The sequence below is a fragment of the Apus apus genome, chromosome 4, assembly GCF_020740795.1.
Source record: "Apus apus isolate bApuApu2 chromosome 4, bApuApu2.pri.cur, whole genome shotgun sequence".
Lineage (NCBI taxonomy): Eukaryota > Metazoa > Chordata > Aves > Apodiformes > Apodidae > Apus > Apus apus.
In genome coordinates, this window is record NC_067285.1 from 80,732,765 (window position 1) to 80,746,388 (window position 13,624).

At 35.4% G+C, this 13,624-nt stretch overlaps 1 protein-coding gene across 6 annotated transcripts in view; it reads left to right on the forward strand.

Annotated features, from left to right (window-relative positions):
* Positions 1 to 244: 244 nt before the first annotated feature.
* TENM3 (teneurin transmembrane protein 3) overlaps positions 245 to 13,624 on the forward strand; it is a 503,658-nt gene continuing 490,278 nt past the window's right edge. For all 6 annotated transcript variants that reach the window (XM_051617407.1, XM_051617408.1, XM_051617409.1 and 3 more), the window contains exon 1: positions 245 to 587. The gene's annotated coding sequence lies outside the window, so the exon portion shown is untranslated. The remainder of the gene's footprint in view (positions 588 to 13,624) is intronic.

Below are 13,624 nucleotides of genomic sequence, written 5' to 3' on the forward strand. Positions count from 1 at the left end.
AAATTCACATAACTACTGGGCTTTTATAGATAGAATTGCTCAAAGTCCTGGCAAAAGGTCTCCCCAGAAAAAGGAGGCCTTATAGCAGCCTTCCAGTACCTGAAGGGGGCCTGCAGGAAAGCTGGGGAGGGGCTTTTTACTAGGGCATGCAGTGATAGGACAAGGGGCAATGGCCTTAACTAGAGCAGGTTATATTTAGATTGGATATTGGGAAGAAGTTCTTTACTGTGAAGGTCGTGAAGCACTGGAACAGGTTACCCAGAGTGGTGGTGGAGGCTCCATCCCTGGAGACACTGAGGATCAAGCTTGACGTGGCTCTGAGCAACCTGGCCTAGAGGAAGACGTCCCAGCTTACTGCAGGAGGGTTGGAGTAGATGACCTTTAAAGGTCCCTTCGAACCTGAACCCTTCTATGATTCTGTAAACTCAAGAGTGCTCCACTGAGCTGTGGGTTCCTCTCAGCAGTATGAGAGACAGTTGGCAGAGACAAAAGGCAGTCAGTTAAAGGAGTTAACTCTTTCTCAGGAAGACTGAAGAAAGGACAATCCTGAAAACCCTTTGAGTATTTCCAGAGGAAAATGCTAATAGGTATGTGAAAATGCACACTATGAAGTAGAGCTAAAAATAAGCATGCTTGGTCAGATGAGTTATAGTACTGATTTGCATGTGTATAAATTGCAGTCAGTTTAAACACATACAAACAGATTGAATGTTGATTGTTGTGAATGCAGAACACATTCTCAGTTATATTGTTTGATTGAAAATCATTATTAGTTTGCCTATAATTGCCATAATTTATCACATTGTTAAAATTTGCCAGTTATATGGTACTATTTGTCTACAGTTCCACTCTAATTGCACGTAATTAATTATTCGCTTTGCTCAATTACCCTTAACATACACTTAAAAGTAACCATGAAAATAGCATTTCAAAGAGAATAGAAAAATAATTTCTTAAACTTCATATATGCATTACAGTTCTGGGTTTTTTTAGAGTGACAAATTAGTGGAAGTATTAAAATAGTAGATCAGATTCCTGTGCTTGATTTCTATGTACTTGAGTGTACTTCAGAGCTATATAATCAGGTAAATTGTAGTGTATGAGGTGACAGGTTATAAAGAGGAATAAACAAAAAATCTGGCTTAAAAGGTCAATCATCTTATTCTTATCCCTTTGAAAATACAGTCCTGAGACTGAAGGAGGGAAGGCCCCAACCTTGACACAACACTTGCTGATAAAAGACTGGTTTTGCCCTTTCTGGTGAAGGGGTCTTCTGCAGCTGTAGAAAAAGCAAAACACTTAATACTTGCTCAATGTATCAATGTGAAGAAATAAGAATTTGCATGATTTAGGCCAAAATTACACTTTTAAATGCAATTTATGACACAGGTAATAGTTTAAGCAGAGGAGAATCATAGCATCAAACTGTAAAACATTTTCCTGAAGTCAACTCTCTCTAGAAGTTAGAAGCATTTGATAATCAGGTAGTTATTATAATCTGACATATACCTGTTATCCATGGTACATATGTATATGCATATATGCATGTGTGTGTACATTTGTAGACCTGGAATCTGGGAAGAGATTGGTTGTTCCCTCACTTTAGATTGAACACACTGTATATCAGTAATGAGCTTACATGTTTCTTGTATTAAGGAGAAGGGCTGTTGCAAGAGAGCTCTTCAACAAAGTTGGTTTTTTTACTAACTTAAAAATACCAAAAACATGTATATGCATTTTATAATTATTTTGAGAGCAGTACTGATTGGAGAAAACAATTTAATGGACTTATAAATGGATAAGAACAAACCGTACCTCAAAGATGATTGCAGCTCACTTAGGATTCCAAATACCATCCCATTTTCATTCTCAATATAAATTGAGATTGTATTGTACAGTACATAAATTATTTTCCTCAGCTTTTTAAAAGGCAGTATGTATTAATATTTTAAACTGAAGTAATTGCTTCTTGTTCAGCAATGGGTTTCATTTATGAGTGTTTATCCCTAGCAAATGGGAAATATGGTTAATCTAAGTTAAAAATGGTTTCTTTAAATAGCTCTAATTACGTTCTGTTTATATTTGTATTTTTTAGACACTTAAGATTTAATCGGTAGCGGTTCTAGCAAACCATAATGTTTATTAGCTGGTTTTAAATTATTGTTATGGACGGTAGATCAGTGAGAAAATAGATGATGATTTGTCTGCTATAACGCATGGTAAATGAATGATGGACCAACACGAAATAGAGAAATTATATATTATATAATTTGATTTTTATATTAGATATGCAGAGTGAGTGGAAGAAAACTTGAAAAAAGGAAGGGAAGAGCTTCCGTTTCTCATTTAACTTATATGCATTCTCTGTAATTTTCCATGTTTGCTGGGTTTGAATCAAAACTTTGGAGTAGTTTTGTTTTTTTAATTTAATTTTGCATCAATCATAACAACTTGTTAGTAGATACTGGCACTCTCTTAAACCCTAGTAACTGTACACTCCCAAATTATATCTTGTAAACTAGATTTTCTTGTAAACTATATAGTTGCTAGTTCATAGTCATTGAAATTACTATTAGCATTTATAAAGTACTGAATGGATCAGATGAAAAATTATTACCAAAGCCTTAATTTTATTGTCTGGCATAATCACCATGCAAGTAAGGAGATGAGTTCTTAGATAACCAGGATTTTGTTGTGGTTTTTTTTTTGCAATTAGCTGTGCATGTGAGTAGAAAGACATGACACAAAGTATATAGTAATCTTAAATCCTCCTTTATCTGGACCTGTTCAGATAATGTAAAAGAACTAAATGAAAAGTAATTATTTTAAGTTGAATATTATATTTAATAAGATTGCTTTTAAAGAATAAACGATCAAAGTATTTTTTAATTAAATACTTTGACATGCAGTAGTAAAATATATTAAATACTTAAATGTAGTAAGAAGTCTCCGTTCTTTTAACTAAAATGTAATTAATCTGAAATAAAAATTAGGCTGGATTAGATTGGTGTTATGTATTTCTAGGCATTCAGGGTAGAGTTCTGCTGTTCAGTGTAATACAGGAATCAAAACTTGATTACTTACGCACACGAGCTAGATTCGCTGGTTGGCTTTGCAATGTTCTTGTGATTTCTGGAAACTGGTTAGAAAGAGGCTATTTCAGGACATGCTTGCCTGGCATTTCTCCAGAAGGTTGGGCTGTTCAGGATTATCAGAATACCCTGCCTGGGGATGCCTGACATGCTGTGTGTGATCCCAGGAAGATGGGTGTGAGCAAGCAGGGTGTGTCAGCTCCAGATCAGCAGAATTCTTCTTCTGTAAGGGGGGTCATCAGCAGCTAGCAGAATTGTACTTGGTTCTTTTTTAATATGATTTTATAACTTCTTTTTATATAACTGAATTCTATCAATCTAAAATTGGGCAGTGGTGCTATATATTTGCTTAATGTTGTCACCATTTTTCTGTAGACACCAAGTCTTTCAGTGACATTATGCACTTGTGCATTTCCATCTGCTTCTGTCCCATCTCCTCAATAACTTTGAAACACGAGTGCTTCAGCTAAATTTAAAAGGAGCTGGAGGTGTCAAAAATAATTCTATTCTTACAAGCTTCAGGAAGAGAGAAGGCAAGTAACCTCTGAGTGCCCCGTTAGAGAGAAAACAGGCAACAGAAGATCAATCCCAGTTAGATACTGGAAAATCCATGTGGGGGGAAAGAAGAGGAATTGGGAGCCTCCTAACTGCAGGAAAACCTTCAGTGTTTCCAACCTTCTTAAACAACTAAATCAACTACAAGTGACAGTCACATTGGAAAGCAGGTTGAGTTAGTCTGAGGAAAAGGAGGCTGAGAGGCAAACTCATCACCCTCTAACAACTACCTTAAAGGGGCTGGAGTGACATGGGTCTTGGCCCCTTCTCCCAAGTGGATAGTGATAGGATCAGAGGAAATGGTGAGACGTTGCGGCAAGAGACGTTCAGATGGGATATTAGGAAGAGCTTCTGTAATAAAAATGTGGTCAGGCACTGGAACATCCTACCCTGGAAGGTATTCAAGAAATGTGTAGACGTGACACTTTAGAGCATGCTGTAGTGGCTGAGATTGTGTTTTTTTTTTCATGGGTGCTTTTTGGTGGGGGGTGTATGGGTGTGTGTTTTTTGGTTTGTGGTTTTGGGTTTTTTTTTTGTGATCTCAGAGGTCCTTTCCAACCATGACAATTCTGTGATTCTGTGATTTTTTCTGGTACTTCAGTTAGTATGTTATGAACATTTAGTGGAAAGGAATACCTCTGAATTGGTTTAAAAAAAAAAAAAAAAAAGGAATTATTAATTCTAAGTTATAAACTGGTGATATTGAAAGCATTCTTTGAAATACACAATTTTTACAATCTGTAAAATTATTCTGCTTCTGTTGCAGTTACACTATGTACTTAGACATTAAATGGAATAGCTCTTTTCTCCTTATTAACTTTATTTTATCTGAAAAAATTAGCAAGGCTTAATAATATCTTACTTTGAATCGGTCCATTTCAGCTGAACCTCTTAAAATATGTGATTTTCCTCTGTGGTTCAGATGATCTTATTTTCTTATCTGATCTAGAGTTGTTGAAGGCCTTTTGGAGATTTACAAGTTACTCTTGGAATTAAAAAATAATTTACGCAAATCTATTTTGCTTTAATTTCCCCTAATAAATGGTAATGCAGAGGTTGTAAAGTAGTGGTTTGCCTTTGTGTATGTGAATAATCTTTGTTTTATTACTGGAAGTTAACTGTAGCAGGGAATTGTCTGCTGTTAAAAAAGTGCTCTCAGAAGGTTAATTTATGCAGTTTTAGATATTTAGGGCTTGCTTATTCTCTCTCACAGAAAAAAATAGTAAAAGGCAGTGTTACCGAAATTATTAGATTGTGTCCTCTTGCCCTGTAAGGAGAGAGAATTTTACTTACAATGAAGAGGAAAATTCAGACAAGATTCCTTTACAAAGATGACAAGAGTTGTATAGCTGGAAGAGCTCAGCTATGCGCCTGTAAATAAATATTCATGGAAGACTAGAACATTATATATGCTTCTTAAATTTGGCTTTGAATCTGGTTGCCAGATACGTAAAATAGATGTCAACATCTCCCAAATTTTAAGGCTCCAAACTTGCTCAAGCCTGATTATAGACATTTCTTCCTCCTTTAGACCTCAGAATTATTTCCGTGATACTGAAACTAAAACCTTTCCAACTTTAGAGGGATATATTGAATCTGAAAGGTTTGGCTCATAGTAAGCATCATGTCCTGCTCAGGAGGACCCCATCCAATCAATTGCTGGAGGCTGACCCAAACTTCTGGAAAAGTATTTTAATACTATGCTTATGCTCTTCCAGAAGCATCTGTTGTTGGCCGCTACTGCAGGCAGAACATTGGATTAGGTTGAGCATTGGTCTAACACATTACCCTGCTTTTATATTATGTTGCATGGTCAGTATCTCAAAGTCTATCTCTTTTTCTTTTGCTTTCTGGATAACTCTAATAAGGTATATTCCAGACCTCTTTATAGAAGGTCAAATCAGGAATTTAAACCTAGCAGAAACACCTTTAACAACATTTTGTTATTATTTGCAGGGTGGTCTTTCTCAGTCTGTTTATGTTGGAACTGTTCTATTTTGTATAAATAGTTAATATCATGATAAAGATGAAAACCTTGTTGCCTTGATGGGTGCAGTAATCACTTGAGGTGTTTGGTCTGTTGTAGGGAGAGAGAGGACTTTAAGCCCTTGCCAGATGGTTGCCCTAATCATTGTCCTCTTTTATGCTTTAGACAATCAGTTTCATTCTAGTTGGCATTGGGTCAGGTTCTGTAGTAAAGATTATAGTTGTTTTCCCAACACAAGCATCATTCAGTTTCAAAGCCTTAGAGGATACATAAAAGCACTTGGCCTCTACTATCATTTATTCAGGAAGAATTACAAATTAGTGATTAAAGGTCTTAACTCTAGGGAAACAGGTAAGGGAAGAGGGAAACTCCTAATGCCTCTGAAGATAGGTAGAGAGGTGCCATGCACGTGTTTCTTAGGGTGGCATGCCAGTGGTCTCATGGAAAAAGGAGAGGTGGCAAGGAATTTGAAGCTGAGTCATGTATATAATTTAGGTTAATTTCTATAAAAAGCCTAAATGTATGTAAACTAAACAGGACAAAACTAAATTACCATTCGCAATATCCTTCTGTCTCTGTGTGTAGTTATATCTAACACATACTGAGTCTGATTTAGACAGGGACATTTTTAAAACTATGATTGCATTGTTCCCCTTTATATTTACTTTCTTAAATCAAATTCTATGTACCCACGGTCATGTATTCAAGTCTGTCCCCCATGGTGTTGCCCCCAATGGCCGATGCTCATGGCTTCTGTATTGACTCCTGTGATGATGCTTTACTATGCTGATATGGTTCTTCGACCTACCTTGAAAGTTACATTAGTTCACTATAGATTTTGCATGGAAGTTCGAATAGATTTATATTTATTCATATGCCCTATGAATCTAGTGATGTTTTCCTCTTTTTTTTTTTTTTTTTTTTTTTTCAAATATGACATTTGTTTTCCAGTCCCCTAGCTTGAATAGATTTTACAGTTTGAAAAAAGCAGAGAGAAAAGCACAACAGTGCCCCTCACAACTTCTCTCTGATTGTTCTTTTTTGTTGTTCTTTTTGTTACACAATCAAGTCTTTCATCACTGAGATTAGAAATTACTAAAAACTATTCATTTTGGTGGAAGCTCTGCTGTGCCAGAATTATCCGCCTTTTAAGGTAGATAATTGCATTCCGTTCTGTATTTACCTGCATTCTTCAAATTCTGAGAGAAAAATGTTCCAAGACAAAGATTTATTTTCAACATTTTAGAAAGCTGTTCAGATTGTGCATCAATAACATCTCAGCAGGTGGAGGTCCCTTATGATTCCACCATTCAAAAGAATTTCTTTCATATATGGTTAATTCCAGGACCCGTTTACCACATTATGGTGGTCAATTTGGGACATCTGTGCTGATGAAAATGACTTTTGATTGTGCCTAGATGGCTTTTACATGCAGTACTCCATGCTGATTTACTCTCCAGTTCAAAGTGAGATAAAATAGAGCCCATTTTCTGGACAGGGTGTGTTGTTCTTTTTCCTGGCTAGCTAATCAGCATTTATAAGTCTTATATTGAATTACTTGGTTTCTAATCCCCAGTTTAAGAATATTTCTAGATACTTCTAGTGGTTGTGCTTTTAAAAATTAGACAAGTGGCATTTTTATTTTATTTGCCATTACTTTTCTTACGTTGCATACTAACATGTCTCTCTGCATCAATAAACAAATAATATGTCATATTTGCTCACATAAGCTTGTATGTATGCAGAAAAACAGATGCTCTGGCCTTTGAATTTCATAGAGTCGTAGAATCTTAGAATGTCTTGGGTTGGAAGAGACCTCTAATTTAATAGATTTAGTAGTAGGAATGGACTACATGAAGAAAGTATTCTTTAAAGCCAGTGGGTGTTATAGAGTTTACTCTGAAATTCACCTTTGAAACTGATTTTTCAGTGTGCTGGTGGTCTGGATGTGAACTAAATTGCTATTTCAGCCAAAAGCTGGACTGTAAAATGGCTGTGTTAGGATTAAGGCCTGGGTGACTACCTGATAGAATGATGCAATCTGTCTTACCTGATAGATTCAGCCGGTATCAATCAGAAAAGAAAAGGGGAAAAAAAAAAAAAAAAAAAAAGAGAAACGAAAAGCAGATTCAAACTTAATTTCCGGTTTATCTTGTAGTAATTGACACACTTGCCCCAGAAGATCCTTGCAGTCTGTCAGGCTTATAAGCAAATTGTCATTCTGGTTGCCACTCTGTGTAAGGATTAGAAAATGAGAGAAGAGAGTAGATGGTATATTTTTAAAATGTAGGAGATAAATTTGTAGTGTTGTATTCTTTTTTTAATATTTTAAGCAGAGAAAAAATCAAGTATTGGAAGTTAAAAGATTAGTTTTCTGTTTAATTGTTCCAGAAACTCTAAGCTGAATTTAAAGACTAACATTTTATAAGTTAATTATGTCTGGAAATTGTGGAAAAAAAAAAAAGTCCTGGACATGTAAACATTCAGGTTTTGGAGAAAAGTTCAAGTAAGAAAATCCTCAGATAAGTCTATTAGGATTTTTTTTTTGGTTGCTGTTTGTGGGTTGACAGTCTGAAATGGAAAGTAAGAATTCAGTGTAAAGTATAGTTAATAACATTACTTTAAAAATACTTCTTGTGTACATGTGCATTTTTTCATAGTAATTTGAAACATCCCATAATAAATTAATAACTTGATTGTAGCTGTGGTGGTTCATTAGTATCTTTACATTTTATTGTGATTTGTATGTATACAAAAATACATAATTTTTTACTTACAGTTTTGTTTTTGAGACTCTGAAATTAATGTCCTAAGGTTATCAAGACAGAACTTAAAGCAGGTCTTACTAAGTTCTGTGATCCTAGTTGGTGCAAAATCACTTTTATTTGCCATATTAAGTGATAGAGATTAACACTTTAAACAAATACGTTACAGATCTCAATTGCTATTCAAACTTCTACAGTTTTGAAAAACAATATTACTTTAAAAAATCCATCTAAAAACTCTTGCTGTAAAGATTGCCAGTTACCAATGAAACTGCACAAAAGGGAGTGAATGCTTTCAAAAAAGGTAAAAAAATGCAAGTGAAGGAAAAACGAGCACTAAGTACAACAAGCACTTTCTAAAAATGTTTCTTTCCTAAAGAAATCACACAACTTGCATGCTACTTAGTGTTTTGTATTTTGGTATGTTTTAATAAACTACGTTCTTTGCAGTGAAGCCACAACTAGCTACAAAGTATTTTAAAACATTGCTTTCTTTTCTATTTTGAACACTAGAGTGTGTCACCACATGCAGCTTACTTTTGCTGATCACTCTACATTTGTTTCAGTCTCAGCAGTTGGGAACAAAAGTATTTAGCAATGCAGTTTGTTGTGCTTAGTGTTCTAACAGATCAGGAAGCTCCTCTGCTTCCATTTCTTCCTGGCTAATTATTAGGCAGTTTGAGTAGGAGACCAAAGTGGTTTTTTGGCATTTGGGAATTCAACTGAAAAGCCAAATATATCATTATATGAAGGAATTTCCAGCAGGGCATTCCTTTGAATATCTTTGATCTTTAATCACTCTTTCTCAGTTGCACCCATCATACTTCTTGGAAAGGTGTCCTCTTCAAAAGTTTAGACAGGCCCTCCAGTCTATCTTTCAACAAGCTGTTAAACCCTGTATACTGTCTTCAGTTAATTAATTTTACTTTAAACTGGGTTTCAAAGTACGTTACCTTTCCTATGAAATTCAGTAATCTGCTTAAAAATTTCTATCTGAATTGTATCATCAAGGTAACTTAAATATATAGATAGATAGATAGATATTTGAACAAGGTATTTTTTAATGTATCTAAAAGCCAAAAGGAACTCCTCTTTGTTGATCTCTTGAATATTTGAAGCCATCATCTATTTAGGCTTGTGCTTAACCGAACAATGTTTCTGGCTAAAAATGTTTTGCAGGTACAGCTTGTATTTTTGCACTGAGAACATAATTCATTGTCCTGCTGTTCATTCTACTGTCTGGTTTACTGGTACCTTTTCTTAGCTGTCAATGACTATTACATCTTATTTACATTAAGATGCTGAAAAGTCTCTTTTAGTAGATGCTGTCTTAAGAACCGTGAAATGTTCTACCTTTTAAGGCCCTTTTGGCCTCTCAGATGGCACCTGGGAATCAAGAAAATTCAAGGAAAGTAGATTATCTCAGTAATTGATTTTTTCAAAATCAATTTTAATTTTAAATAGACAATGTGATGCACAAGTAAAGATCAATGTAATGCAGGTATGATATGGAAGATTCATGTGTTAGGCTTCATGGATTTAATGTTTTTTAGGATTAAGGCTATAATAAAGAAAACAAAACCAAAACATGGAGTAGGTGTTTATGTTTAAAACAGAAAATTTACTTCAAATAATGCTAATAGGAAATGAAGCCATAAGGGAATGTCTTGTTTAACTAAATTCAGAAAGTAAGTTTCAAAGAAAGTTATTTCTGCAGATCAAAAATTTTCTTATGAAAACAGATTAAATGCCAGATGAACAGTCTCCATTCATAAACCTTGTTTTATCACTAATAAAGATTTATCTTGACCCATTATTAGATTAAATTTAAGGTAATTAATGTATCCTAAAGACAATATAAAGTTGTGCAAGTCAAAAATCAAGTTAATTTATTGGCTAGTTTGCAACAGCTGGCTTTTTGCCTTCTCTCTTTTAAAATACAAGCTCCCTTCTGATAGTCTTTTCATTTCTTAAGTGTCTTGGCCATCTTATTTCCTTTACTATAATTAAGGTAAACTGGGTAATTCTGCCCAACAGTTGTCCTTTATAGTTGCTAAAGTCATAACGTGTTATCTTGTTCCATTTCTTAATGTAGTCCTGTTATCTGAAGCTAAGCAATGGGTGCAGGCCCCCTGAAAGGCTGAAGATTAAATGAGAGGTGCCCAAACCTGTATCTTTGTGTCTCTATACTCTAATGATAAAATTTTCACCAAGACTGAGGATTTGATGCCTTGGTGAAAGAGAAAATTTTCTGGATATCATGTCTCTGCAGTCCCTCATCTCAAATTAACATTTTGCTTCCTTAACCCCTGCACTTCAGAACTTTCCCTTCAGGATATTAGCCACATTCCTGTCTCCCAGAAGCCACTGAAACTTCCCTGTTCCCACTCCTGGACACTGACTCATACATTTGTCCGTAAGATTATGATCTTTCATCATATGGCACGGTCTACCTTAATAATCTAGAAAACATTAACTATTGAGACAGTGAAGGCATTTTACCGACAAGTCAGGTTTAAACAGCAGACCAAATATTATTTCTACACAGTGACTTTTCCTTCAGTTTTACTAAAGGCATTATAGATGACTCAGTGCAAGTTAACAGGTAGGCTAATCCTTTTCGCTGTGGATTTTTTTAAAAATACCGTGTATATATATATATAATTTATTATAAGATTAATAACAAGTTTTTCTTTAAAAACATAAAATTGAGTCATGCATTTCACAAATACCAGCATGGGAAGTGTGGAAATGTTAGAATTGTCTTTAATCCTTAACCATAAATTTGACAAAGATGTTCGATCTCAGTGCGCCTTTGCATAATCAGAATGAATTTTTTCTTGTGTTGGGCATTTATGGCAGGGTAAAGCATCTTGAGTCAGGAAAAATCACATAATTTATTACTAACTTATATAAAATTTTGCTTACTGATTCCAGTATTGAAAAAGAAAGAAGACAAACAAAAAGTTAGAGAAACACCTCACGTTCACTCCAGGCACCTCTGCTTTCCTGTTCCTCACCTTCCATGCCTCACACCACATGTTGCACTCAGTCCCTTAGGTGAGGCCATGGCTAGTCCTGGAGATGGAAGTCAGTGTGCAGCAGTTTCTTCCTTTTGCTGGTCTTTGTTTCTTACTCTTTTCACCTGCTCTGCCATGAATTTTTGCACTCACTGCAGACCCTTTGTGGGGCATCTGCCTGCTCCAGCAGGATTTCCCCCATGGGCGACAGCTCCCCTCAGAGGTGCACCTCATCCTGGCTCATCTTCCAGGTATCTTTCCTGCCCCTACAATTTACCACTCTTTCTTGAACATGTTTTCACAGAGATGCCATATGCTCCCTTGATGGGATCCAGCTTTGGCATGCAGTAGGCTGCTTTTGTCCTTGACAGAGCTGACAGGAACCAGAGGTGCCCAGGGCAGAGCATCCCTTGCCTTCCTTCCAAACGTGGTATTCTGCAGACTCCCACTAGCAAAGCTCTGCCTGTTACACCTAAATTAGCAGCTTAATCCATTTGTAAAGGATGGACTGTTAAAATTTAGAATAGCTTATTCCATCATGGTCACAGTTTTTGCAAGAGCAGAACAAGGCTTGTGGTGAGACAGTAACTGGAAATGTGGTCTTTAAAAAGACTGGGTTTTAATAACACCCTTTTGTAATTTTAAGATTTAAATAATTTGTGTTTACAAATCCAGATCTTCATATCTTAAATCAAATAAGACCTTTTTTTTTTGTTAATCCTCACCTCATCTACTACCATGCTACATCAAGTACATTAAACTTTTGTTGTAGTTTATATATTCCTGCTTCTGAACAGGGATATTCTCTACTTGCATTACTACTGCAGTGTCCAGAAAGCAAAGTTTATGGCAGTCCCTGTTTAATGATGTTTTCACACATCTTTCATTGTTTAAATAACGGGTGCCACTCTTTTCCCCAAGCCAAGACTCTGCCTGTGAACCCAGGCATTCAAGCTTTTGTACTATGAATAACATGAAGTGGAAATCCTAACCAGGTACTGGATTTGTAAGAGAAAAAAAAAAAAAGAAAAAGAGCAGTGAAGTTTTGTTTTGCAAAAAAAAATGTCCTTGTGGATGATTTCCTTTTGGGGCAGCTGTTCATATAATTTTTTTAACTACAGTTGCCACCAGGCCAGATGTGATTTTATAATTTCTGCATCCTCAGACTAAAATATTCTCCTGCTGATCCTTGCAGGGTATCCTAGAGCAATATAGTAACTCCATAGGTTGGACAGTGAGACAGGTAAGAGAGGCAGAACTTACCTATTTTCAAATACACAATTCATAATGTTCCCTGTTAGATAATGAGTGCAAACACTAATTACACCATGAAGACCTAGTTAATTACTTAGATTACCAGTGTGAATATATTTTTCTTCACCCAACCCTAGGGAGGCTGTGTAGGAGCATCCATTTTGTTAGGGAAAGAACCGTAGTATGGAGCTTCTGCCAGTTACCTTAATTCTCTGAAGGAGGTTGGTATGACAGCATATACAAGCCTAGGCTGCCATTTCATCTGTTCAAGGCCATTCAAGTCTCCAAGGCTTTGCCAAACTGGAGAAGCATGTAGAAAGCAAATATGGACATTCAATTTATTTATGATAATGCAACATTAAAATATAGCTTATATGCCTCATTAAAGACATGAGAAAATACTCTTTTAAATAATTCATTTATTAACTCATAAGGTTCATGATACACCTTCATTCTTTCATTTTCTTTCATGTAAATACTATGAGAATGATGCATGCACTACTTTCTGCAAAAAGCCAGGCATATAAATGTTTCAAATGTTTGTAGTGTAGCCCTCATAAAGATGATGGAGTTTTTGTTTAAATTTTTGTCTTTTTACCATATTGCACAAAATCTGAATATTATTGTGTACAAACAATTTAGAATCCAACGGGCCTGGGCTACAAAAAGGATCACACCCAAGTTAATACTCTGTTGTTATTTTTGCCCTTAGCACACATGCGTTTTATAAAGTTTTTCCTCAAGATGCAGGATCAAAAATTGCAGAATTAATTGTGGTTAGCCACTGGTGATGTGTATGTCTTTCATTTTGTAACACATGTAATGTATAAGAACAAAATAAGCAAACAAAAAAGGGATACTTTTTAATTTCTCTGTGGGTATCTGAATGCTTAATAAAACTTTTACTTTCTTTTTTTGTTCAGATAGGCAAAAGAATGTCAATACGGTAAG